The sequence below is a fragment of the Muscardinus avellanarius genome (assembly GCF_963383645.1).
Source record: "Muscardinus avellanarius genome assembly, chromosome: 14".
Taxonomy (NCBI): Eukaryota; Metazoa; Chordata; class Mammalia; order Rodentia; family Gliridae; genus Muscardinus; species Muscardinus avellanarius.
The window spans coordinates 66715980-66728691 of NC_137800.1; positions in this window are offsets into that span (position 1 = coordinate 66715980).

The window sequence follows — 12712 nt, forward strand, 5'->3', positions numbered from 1 at the left end:
GCAAGCAGAAGAGGATGCGCCTCCGTGGAAACTGTGCCAGCGGGTTTCGGTTTGTTTAAAAAGGAAGACACCAGCTCCTGACTTCGGGACCCTTCACTCCTCGAAGCCCCTTCTGGAGGAGGAAGACCCGCAGTGGGTAGTTCTCTGGGGGGCTGGTCCTGGGTCTCAATACACTGGAAGGCGCCTGGGGACCGCCCACCTCAAAGCCGGGAGGTCACCTCCGTGTGGCTTCAGCCACACGGGGTGTCTCTCCCTTCCCAGATCAGGTGCCTTCACTTCTTCCTCCGCCTCTTCTCTCCAACAACAACACTTTCCACCGCCTCTTCTCCTACACCAACACTTCCAACACTTCCCACAGCCTCGTCTCTTAGGCTGCGGGTCTGGAATGGAAGGTGCTTGCATCACAATTGCCCTCGCGGGTCTACAAGGTGCTTGCATCACAAATGCCCGCGCGCCACTTCCGCTTTTGTCTCTCTTTTTTTTTTTTTTTTTTTTTTTTCCAGTACTGGGGATGGAACCCAGGAGCATTTTACCTCTGAGCTACACCCTAGTCCTATTTTTTTATTCATTATTTTGAAACAGGGTCTCACTGGGTTGCAGAGGGCCTCACTAAGTAGTTGAGGCTGTGAACCGCGATCCTCCTGTCTCACCCTCCCAAATGCTGGGATTACTAGCGTGAGCCACCATGCCTGGCTTGCAGTGTAGTTCTGGAAGGATTTATCACTCTAACTGTTCAACCTAAATATTTTTTATTAGGCTTGTTTTTTACTTCATAATTGAGATTAGGTCATTCGAGGACCAGCTTCATTATGAAACTTTTCTGATTTCTTCTCCACGGTACTTCTTGTTCTCCTATCTCACTTGTTTCCTGTCTTCCTGCTGTCCACAAAATATTCTATAGTTAATTAACTAATTAACTTTTCCTGTACTAGAGATTGAACCCAGGGCCATTCTACCTCTGAGCTACACCTCCAGCCAGGTTCTCTCAGAGTAGCAGAGGCTGGCAGTGAACCTCTTGTGTCAGCCTCCCAAGTCTTAGGATTAAAAGTGTGCGCCACCATGCCTGGCTGTTTTTATTTTATTAATTAATTAATTTTTTTACTTGTGCATTATAATCATACATTATGATGAAATTCAGTGATACATTGAATACATATAAAATATATAAGTAAATCTATGAAAGGCTATATATAATATATAACATATAACTTATATAATTTTATATAAAATTGACCTAAAACTTTCAAAATACATTATATTCTGCATTTCAAAAAAAAAGAGAACTAGGAAAGAATTTGTTCTATTCAATTTTTGCTTATAACTAATTTTGGTTATAGTCAATATTATAACAAATTCATGATAAATAGGTAGGATACCTATTTCTGTTTAGTCTGCATTATAAAGAGAAAATTTCTACAGTTGAATATGTATAATAAAGTAGAATCTGGAGAGGTAATATGATATGGATATTTTATTTAATCTTTTAAGATATTTGGATATCAAGAATAAGAAAATAATTATTTCTTAAGCTAAAGTAAAACTGAAATATTGCTGGTAGTGGTGGCGTGCACTTGTAATCTCCGTTCTTGGGAGCCTGAGACAGGAGGATCGCACAGGTTTGAAGCCAGCCTCAGCTACTTAGTGAGGTTCTCAGCAACTTAGTGAGACCCTGTTTCCAAATAAAATATAAAATAGGTCTGAGAGCATAGCTTGGAGCTAGAAAACCTCTGGGTTCCACTCCCAGTACTACACACAAAAAACTGAAGTATTATAATCAACAACCAGAAAAGCAATAAAAATCTACAATGATAAATTAATAAATCTAGAAAAATATTAGCACACATTCTGAGTCACTTGTGCTGTTAGAGACTAAGAGCCCCAGTTTTCTTTCAAGTATTAAAAGTATTTTATGTATTTCTATGAAAATACCTGCCTAAAGTATTCAGATACATCTTTGTTATTCTCATACAAAGGAAGAAGAAAATATAAGAATAAAGTTAGATATGATGAGCTTTTTTCAACTCTTTAAATTACTATTAAAAACAAAATTGTACTCAGCTGTTTTCCATGAGCTGTTTCTTCTTTGAAACATGTATGTTATATGTCTGGTTGCCAGTCTGGTTGTCCCATATCATAAAAATGTAATACCTTTCTACTGAAGTTGTTGCTGGGTTGTGGTTAATTTTGAAGATATAATGAAGTTCATAAATTGTTAACATGACTATTGATTTAAACCAACTAGCTAAAGTTTCTTTTACCAGTAATTCTTTTTATAGCTCCCTTCCCCACCTCCCAAGTTCTTTGAATCAATTTTTCTAACAAATAAATAATATATAACGGCTCAGCTGTCTTTACTTTGATTTCATCACAACAGTCTTTCAGAAAATAAGCTGTGTGTATATGTGTGTGCGCACACATTTTTTAATTCATACTGCGCATATTCATTTTGATCTGATTTAGGTCTTCCCAACAATATAAACCATTTTTTTAGACATAGAATGGGTAGCTTTTGTAAATTGGGTATGTAGAATCTGTGATAGGTCTAATATGGAGATGAAAATAGTACTTCAGATGTCTTCTTATAACAATTTATAGGATTCATTATGAAATAAAAAGGCTCTCAAGATCAACATAGCTTGGAGAAAATAGTCGCATTTTGCTTGATTTCACTTTAGCATGTCATGTTGTAGGAGATGGTGAGATGGATTTTTATAATCATGCCTCCTTTTTCATATTTTGATCTTAAGTCAATAAAAGTAGTGGAATAGTAACAAAGTGAAATAATAGGGACATTCCATTTATCCATGTAGCACCATATAGCTGAGGAATTGGACGGTGAGCTTGACTGACATCATGATGCACTTTATTGTGAATAGAATCTCTCTGAAGAATATCTTGTTATGGGGAGAGATGATATGAGACATGATATACTTCATCTTTGTAAATCTCAAATTATCTTAAAGGCCATTCGTGATAAGAGCTTCAAAAATACCAAGAGTTGTGCACAAGCTGCATCTTCTCATTTAAGATTGTTTAGGAGGCAGTATCCACCCATCCACCCAGAAGCGATCATTATTGCCACTGAGTCTGAGACATCAATACAGTATTTTTCTTCCTTTGAGGCCAATGGGTTGCCACAGTATTCCAGTTACCTGAAAGAGAAAGAGACATCTACCACAGTGCCACACTTGGGCTCTCAATTCCTTCAGGGGAATTGACACTTGGTGTGCACTAGTACTTAGTTCTCACCTACGAAACACAACATTTGAGCTTTTAATTTCTTTGAGTATGTTTTAAGAGAATAGTGTATTGGAGTGATTCAAGTAGTCAACTTGGTTTTATATTGAATTAGCTCTTCTAAGCCAGGGGATCCTCCTGAAAGATTCATCCTGATTCCAGTCCATGAATCCTGCTGGTATAATACTTTTTCAGTGGTACAGTCTGACTGGTTAGTTAACAAACTTTTTGTATCAAAGTGATTGTAAATAAGATGATTGTTGGACCTTTGGTTTTGAAATAATACTTATTACCAACTATAGGTACCCATTAACTTCTATGTGAAACATAGCATGTAAATTATTTAACATATATATTTAACATACACATCTATTTGATACAACTGATGTGCAATACATTTAGCTGAGAGATTGGCTTCTGAATCTGTCATTATATTTTACCAGATAAAAATTCCTGGCATGACTGGGTTTCTCAGGGACAACTGAGGTGTGACTTTCATTGATTTGTGACTTTCTAAAACATTTTATATTCTTTCAGTCACATTCTGAACCTCAACAATGAAAGAAAAAAATTTTTCATACCTATTCATGAATCAAACACTACAATCTGAAGGTTAATTTGCCATGCCTTAAAAAAGGCATTTCTGATTATTAGTCATATCAGACCACTGAACACATTAGTTACCAACATTGCTAAAATAAGCTATGTTGACAGTTTAAAATTTTCTCAAAACCTTCAACCAGGAATTACATATACATTTAATTCTGGTTGAAATATGTATAGCCATAAAAATTTAAAGATAATGGTATTTAATGTAGAGATGTGATTGTTTTTTCTTTTTTGGTGGTACTGGGGTTCCTGAAAACTCTTCTACCTCAGGGATACACTCCCAGACACCTATTTTTTATATTTTTATTTGGAAACAGGGTCTCTTAAGCCAGCGAGGCTGGCTTCAAACCTGTGCAATCCTCCTGTCTCCACTTCCCAAGTGCAGTGATTACCAGCGTGTGCCAACACGCCCGGCTGAGATGTGACTTTTCAGACTTGAACTTGAGTACTGAATTCAACTCTTGGATTATTTCATTTTCCATTTTGCTTAATTAATACTGATGATCAGAGAAAATGCCTCAGACATGTTTTATTTTGGCATTTGTGGGACTCTAATTTTTATATTTTTATTGATAATAAATATTCAACAGTATCAAAATAAGAATATGGTATTAGTATAAAAGAATAATATAAAATATTCTTATATTTATGACATTACACTCACACAGTTAAAGATTCAAAAATTGAAAAATTTTATATGTAGTAAAAAGTTGATTATACACTTATAGCCTAATCGACCTCATTTCCCCCCTCTACAGCAACAGATGTTCCTAGAAGCCTAGTATATCAGTAATATTATAGGCTTAAGAAATATACCTTCCTGTTTCCTTCTTAGAAATGCAAGATGTTTTCTTAATATATACTTTTTTATCTGCCTTTTTTCATCTAATGTTATATCTTAGAGATTTCTTAGTGTTTAGAGTTAAAAAATAAAAGTAAAACCTAGATTCAGCCAAAACAGGGGCTCAGGCTATATCAAATGCATGACTTCTTTTTTTGGTCTATTTAATATGTTAATATGTCTATTAAATATGTACATTCATATTTAATTCAAAGCCATTATTCTTACATTTCTGTTTTATTAACATAAATTCAGTACATTGTTTGGTTGGTTTGGTTATCATGCATTTAATTGTGATACTCAGTTTGATCAATTGGTCCTTTAAAATTGGTTGTAGAGAGGGAAGCAAAGTATAAATGTAATTATGTTATTCTAGGATCTGGAAATGAAAACCTCATAGAAAATCACTGAAAGACATGAGTACACAATTTATTGTCCTCAGGTAATTAAATGCCTATGACAGAAACAGGAATCAAACTTAGGTGGCTCTGGAAGGTAGAACTAGACTAAACCGAGGTACAGAATCATTCCTCTGACTCTAACATGATAACCTTCCAAAATAAAATGGCTGTCTCATGAGATACAAAGCAGAGTTGGATGACCATTTTCTGGAGTGTTATTACATAAGGGATCCCTTCATTGTAGATATGAACTAGATACCCCCTTAGGGTTCCTAACTCTATGATGCCCTCTTCCATACAAGTGCTCTAGCCTTGGGGATGCTTGTTGCTTCGGACATCTCTTCCTTCTTGGTCGTCCAATTCCCTATGGAAGGAACATTGCCTTGGCAACAGTAGCTCATGCCTATAGGCCACGGTGATGGTTATAGATCTCTCACACCACGGTGAATATGAAGGTGTCAATGCATATGTCATGAGTAGATAAGAAAGTCTTTTTAGGCATGACTAGTTTCTGGATCTCATCTACACTTTTAGAAAATTACGTGTTTCTCAGTTTTATGATTCTGAGGATGGTAACATACCATTCAACAAACTTTTGGAAGGTAGGATTAATTTTTAAGAAACATCTGAAAAATTTGTCACTCTATATCAGTGCTTGCTTATATAAATAGTCATTGGATGCATCAATAAATCATAAGCTTAATCAAGGCCAATATCTCCTGTCTGCTATGGTTTTGGTAAGTCTCCTCCAAAGAACCGAGTGGTAAAGTTTTGGTCCCCAGTCTTTGATGCTATAGGGAGATAGTGGAATCTTTAAGAATTGGGACCTAGTTGGAAGTCTTCCAGTCCTGTGAAAGTATGACTTTAAAGGAGACACTAGACCCCTCACCTCTCTTTTCCATTTTTGCATCTTGGCCGCCATGAGATAAGCAACTTATCTGTTACAAATTCTTGCCATGATGTACCTTGCTGCAGACCCCAAAGCAACAGAACCAATTGAACATGGGCTAAAATGTTCAAAAATATGAGCCAAAATAAATCATGCCTCTTTTTCAGTTGATTACCTCAGAATTTTTTCTTTTCCTTTTTTTTTTTTTTTTTTTTTTTTTTTTTTGTGTGTGTGTGTGTGTGTGTGTGTGTGTGTGTGTGTGTGTGTGGTACTGGAGATGGAACCCAGGGTCATTCTACCTTCGAGTTACACCCCCAGTGCTATTTTTTAGTGTCTTTATTTTTTGAAACAGGTTCTCACTGAGTAGCGAAGGGCCTTGTTAGTAGCTGAGGCTGTCTGCCAACCGTGGTCCTCTGGTCTCTGCCTCCTGAATGCTGGGATTACAAGTGTACGCCCCCATGCCCAGCACCTCAGAAATTTTGTTTTAATAACAGAAAATTGACTTACACACTGTCCTATATGAATGCTATGACATTTTTTATTAGGAGTACACTCACTCATAGTATTTCCCTTCTGAGCCCTCATTCATTTTGTCTCAGTAGTGCAGATTGTCTTCTTTCTCCACATTTTCTCCAAATTTTATAATTTGTCATATTTGGAATCTGTTCTTTTATACTTTATTATTAATTCTCTCTTTTCACTTCAAATATCTTAATATTAATTTGAAAAAAATTTACATGTAACTGCCACAATCTTTTTATACATACATATATATACATATTATACATATGTATATAATCATATGGAACTTGTGTGGTTTACACAAAAAGTAAGCAGGCTGGACAGAGAGTTCTCAGGCACCCATCCTTGCCAGATACCTTATTATTAACATCTTGCATTATCATGCTTCACTTGTTACAACTAATGAGCCAATACTAATGCATTATCATGAACTCAAATTCATAATTTACATTAGGGGTCAGTCTTGGTGTTGTGTACATTATGGTTTGGACAATTGTATAATGACATGTATCCATCAATGCAGTCTCACACAGAATAGTTTCTAAAATAATTCCTTAAAAGTCCTCAGTGCTCCGTTTATTCATCCTTCCCTCCCTTTGAACCACTGATATTTTACTGTCTTCATAGTATTTCTTTTTCTAGAAGGTCATGTAGTTAGAATCATATAGTGTGTAGCCTTCCCAGACTGACTGGCAATTTGGGGTTCGCATTATGCATTTAAAATACTTCCATATTTTTGTGGCTTGATTATTCATTTCTGTTTATCACTGTGTAATATTTCAGCATATAGATGCACCTATCCATCTATTGAAAGCTTTTCTATAATTTATATAATGAATAATTTTTCCTTTATGAAAATTCTAAAGACTGATTTAATGCACAGGTAGAAACTAAAGTTTATGTATTCTATTATTTTGGGAAACCATAGAGATTAGAAAAATGCTTCATAGTAAAATATTCATTTAAAGTCTGTAGCTCTAAGAACAATGTCTATGTTATACCAATATATGATGACATGTAGATGCTAAACTAAACATACTTTTTTATAACCAGAGTAACAAATTTTTTTCTAAAAATTTTATTCTCTGCATAATCAAGATCTCCCAAGGCATTTTTTCTTATGGATTTTATTGTTTTTTTTTAATTATGACCCACAAAAATATTAAAACTTTTAAAATGTATATTTTGTTAAGGCTTATAGTGTTTTGGAATGTAAAATGGTCATCTCGTTTAATCAATTTCCATATCTAAATTTTCTCCCCAATATTGCAGGCAGGTAGTCTTATATTTTATATCTGACCATTTCAAATAATAAGATTTCTCTCATAAATGGCCAGATTTTTCTTCTTTAGATAACTCTAATCATTAGAAAAGTCTTTTTCTTATTCAGCTAAGGTCTGTTTTTCAATAATTTTTACCTATTCATTCTAATTCAACTCCATGAATTATGAAGAATAAACTTAATCTTTTCCCAGTGATAGTGCTTTAAATATTTAAAAGATACCTATAAATGTCGCTTTCCATATTAAACTTCTTAAGCACCTTATCATCTTAGACATTTCCCTCTGAATGGTTTTGCCAAATGGTTCTCAGCTCTTCAGAAAAATTTTGTGGATGCATACCTAAGTACTTTAATTTATTAATTCATACATTCATTTAATAACTATTTTGAATGCCTACTGTCTACAAGGTAGTAGAAATTGGGGATGTTAGGATGAGCTAGCCACACTAACATTCAAGGGGCAATAATCAAGATCAATGGATCAGGAGAAGCCACTGTAGAAAGGCGTTCAAAGAAAGTTAGAAAGGGGAAGGATCTTTTAGGCAGACATGTTTACATGTGAAAGAGACAGAGGTGGAAAGTAGATTAGCAAATTCCAGGGACTAAAAGAAGACAGTGAGAAAGGGTGCATGTTGTGGTTTAAAATATCTGTTAATTCTCTTTTCTTGTTTGGAGCCTAATTCCATCCTCCTAAATCTGGGAGGATCTAGTGATTCCCTTCAGGTGAGTACAGGGTGGCAGCGTGATGTTGTGTAATTCCTGAGGTCACTCTCTTGCGTGCTCACTGGGAAGAAGTTCCTGCCATGTTGCAAGGACTCTCACATGCTTGGGGATAACCCCATGGTAAGGAATCGAGGTTGTGGCCCACAGCAAGTACCAAGTTGTGAATGCAAATGAGCATATAAATAAACCATTTGGGAAGAGAGACCACCTGCTCCAGCCAGGTCTTCAGTTAAACAGCCACGGTAGACACGATGTCTACAAACTCATGAGAGACTTCAAACCAGGGTCACCCAGCAAAGCCACTCCTGAGTTTTTAACCTGCAGGAACAGTGAGATCTATTTACTGTTGTTATAAGCCAATTAGTTTATTTATTTATATTTATTTTTTGTGCATCTGGGGATGGAACCCAGGGGCATTCAACCTCCGAGCTACACCCTCTGCTCTATCTTTTATTCTTTATTTTGAAACAGGGTCTCACTGAGTTGCAGAGGGCCTCACTAAGTAGCTGATGCTATCTGCGAACCGCAATCCTCCTGTCTCAGCCTCCCAAATGCTGGGATTACAAGCGTGCGCCACCATGCCCGGCTCAGCCATTAAGTTTTGAGGTGATTTGTTATGCAGAAAACCGAGGAAGAATGGATGTTTCAATAAGATGGCCTTGTGTCTCTACTAACACAAGAACCAGCTAAAAGTATCTTCAAACAATGAGTTTATTGCTCACATGATAAACATGGAAGTAGTGCAGCTGCAGGGCAGATTGAGTCGGTGTCCCAGGCCCATGCCCTGGTGTGCACCATCTTATCAGTGATGTCCGCTCACAGGACCACAGAACTGTCAGCAATTTCAATCACATCCTGGACAAAGAAAGCATTTCGTCCGGTGTGTCTTCTTATAGGTAAAGAAAAGTCTTTCCATCTCTTTGGTGGTCAGATCTGGGTAAATACCAGCCTTTCAACAGATACCTGCTCAGTGCGATGGAGAGAGCAGGGGCTCTGGAGCCATGCCCATGTGGGGCATGGCAAGAAACGGGGGAGAAACAAGGATGACCCAGATTTCTGGCTTAAACACCTAGAAGGAAGTAGCTGGATGAAAGTGACATGTTTTGTCATTTTTGTTTTTCAATCTCTCCCCCCCCCCTTTCTCTCTCTCTCCCCCCCCCCTTTCTCTCACTCTCGCTCTCGCTCTCGCTCTATTTGTAGGTGTGGAGAGGGAAGATCAGGGGCCATGCATAGAAATCAAGAGCTCTATTTTGAAGCTTGGCACACATTTGTAATCTCAGTCCTCGGGATGCTGAGACAGGAAGATCACGGGTTTGAGACCAGCCTTAGCAATATAGTGAAACTTTCAGCAAACTGACAGACCATGTTTGGAAGCAAAAGGGAGAAAGAAAGGAAGAAAGAAAGAAAGAAGAAAGAAAGAAAGAAAGAAAGAAAGAAAGAAAGAAAGAAAGGAAAAGAAAGGAAGGAAGGAAGGAAGGGAGGGCTAGGGACATAGCTCAGAGGTAGAATGTCCCTGAGTTTGATCTTTAGTACTGCATACACACACACACACACACACACACTTAAAAAATTAAAAAATAAAAGAGTTCTAGTATAAGCATAATCAGTAAGAAGATGGGTTTTGAATCCATGTAGTAGGTGGCCTGGCCATGGCAGAGTGAAGGATCACCACCAGGCTCTGCACAACAGCACCTAAAAGCTGGGAGAGAGAGGAGGAGCCTGCAGAGGAGGGTCAGGTGAGGTAGGAGGCAGGAGGAAGGGCAAGAAGTAATGGTATCAGGGAAACCACCATGGGAGTGGTTTGCAAGAAGGAGAGTGCTTAATTGTGTTCTGTTTGCCAAAGGTTGGGCAAAATGAAGACATAAAAGTGACCTTTGGATTTAGCACAGCAGTTTCTGTGGAGTGGTGTGAAAGAGGCGGGTTTAAAAGAGGTTGAGAAATGAATAGGAAGAGGAAGGAAGGAGGACACAGGGCAGCAGCTGAATACAACTCCTCAGGGAAGCTTTACCTGAAGAGGAGAGCACAGCTGTAAAGGGATGTGGGATCAATTAATGTGGATATGGAAGAGCAAGGTGGAAGACACCAGAGCCCATCTGCAGGCAAATGACAATTTTCTCATACAGAAAAGGGATGATTGACAACACAGGAGGAACGAGGGGGAGTTGGGAGTGGGTAAAATCCTTGAGGACAACACAGACATATTTATGTATATTTGTATGCAATTTTAAGATTGATTAATTATTAAAGCATGAATATAATATCCACTGCTTGGAATGAGTAATTCAAGTTGCATGTTTTAGTGAGGCAATTTTGCAAAGTAGCTAAGAACCCAGAGTCCCAGAGACAGATTTTAGGAGTTTCAAATTAGCTATGTGGCTTTGGGGAATTAATCTCTCTGTGTTCCAGCACCCAATCAATAAATAGCACCTACATGGTAGGATTGTCATCAGGTGACCTAAGCTAATCTATGTGTTTATTATACTTGTTTATTATATAAACAGAGCAGTGTTTGATATACTTGGGAGATGCTCTGCGTGCCAGGCACCTACTGGCTACTAATTGCTGGGTTTGGTTCTCCTAAGTAACTTAGACTACGCATGCTGTCTTCAGAAAGACATCACTGGTTTAAATTTTCATATTTCTACCATATTTTTGGATCCTTATGTGTAAAACTTCATGAAAAATATGTGTTGGGGTCTGACATCAAGAGAAAAGATGAAGTTTTTACATTGGAATCACAGTTACCTGAATATCAGAAATCAGAACAGGTTAGTATTTGCTGCTGCTTATTTTCTGCCCTTTGGAACCCTTGTTTGGAAATTTATAAAAAATATAAAAAAAGCGTCCTTGCTAGATATTCATAAAGAGCATCCACGGACTATTTGGATGGGGCAGGCAAGCACTAAATTAATCAACTGAGAAGAAATGGAAAATGGATACAAATCTGATGCTATAATATGCCTCATTTTCTTCCTCTTTCCTTGGATGTTAATTCCCACCCAAGACTGGCCCTTTGCGGGAGTCGGCAAAGGTAGAGCATTTATAGGAATTAATGCTCGATGGGTATACAACATGGAGACCCCGAAGAACTCAAAGAGCATGAATAAATGCATTCCAATTATAGGCTAATGCAGGTAATGGGTTTATGGTACTTAGAGGTCTGGGCCCGTTCCCTGACAGCCTGCAGACATTCCGGCCCCTCATGGCTCTCCCGCCATGTAGGCATTATGGAGTGATTTTTACTTTACTGCCTTTTCCATCAGATCATCCCCTTCTTTTCACACACAAGGTTAATTCACTTCTTGATCACATTATTTCCTCGCTGCTCTTTGACAATATAAAAATTCTGAGTGGACAGCTCAATCCCTCTTCCATCTCAGATTTGATTGTTATGGTATTGCCTGGCGTCCCTCAGAGGCCTCCAGCAGCCTTTTCTGCACTTTATGACACTTAAATGGCTCGGCTACAATTTCTCCATCTATTCACGAAATGCTGTTAATAACTCATTTCCAAAGAGGCCCTTCTTTATGTCTTGGCATTAAAGGAATTTTTATTAGGTGCCAGGGTAGGTGACACACAGCTCCAGTAACCAAAGAGTTAATTAATCTGTTGAAATTTATTGCCTTTTAGACTGCACTCAGTGTGACGGTCCCTAAGAGAAACAGATACTATATTTACAGCCTGGGTTGAAATATTCAGTAATATAGTCTGCATACTGACCTACTCCATCAGTGTATGCCTTCTGCTGGAACATCCATTAATCACGGAAGATGAATTTGCACAATCTATCTTCTTTCTTATTCTGAGATTCCAATAAATATTGAAATAATAATTTATTGATTACCTTGCAATATAAATGTGTAGTAAGGGCACCCAAGACATTTGCATGGTAATGCATTTTGGATGTCCTTGGCATTCTATGGGAATGCAAAAAAAAAAATAAAACAAAACAAAACTGAGGAAGGAGTATCATGGAATATCTGGTGAGTGGAATGCCAAACTGATCTCTTATTGTGTGGAATGAAAGGACACAGTAGTTTTTGAACTACGAAAACATAATTGTAGACATGCTTATTACTTTCCCCAGCAAACATGAATGTTTACTGATGATCACATTAGCACCTTACCTTTTGTTCATCATTTCCGGAATATTTTAGGTCACAAGTCATTTTCTTGTGTCACAGTCCAGGCAGAGATGACAAAGACAT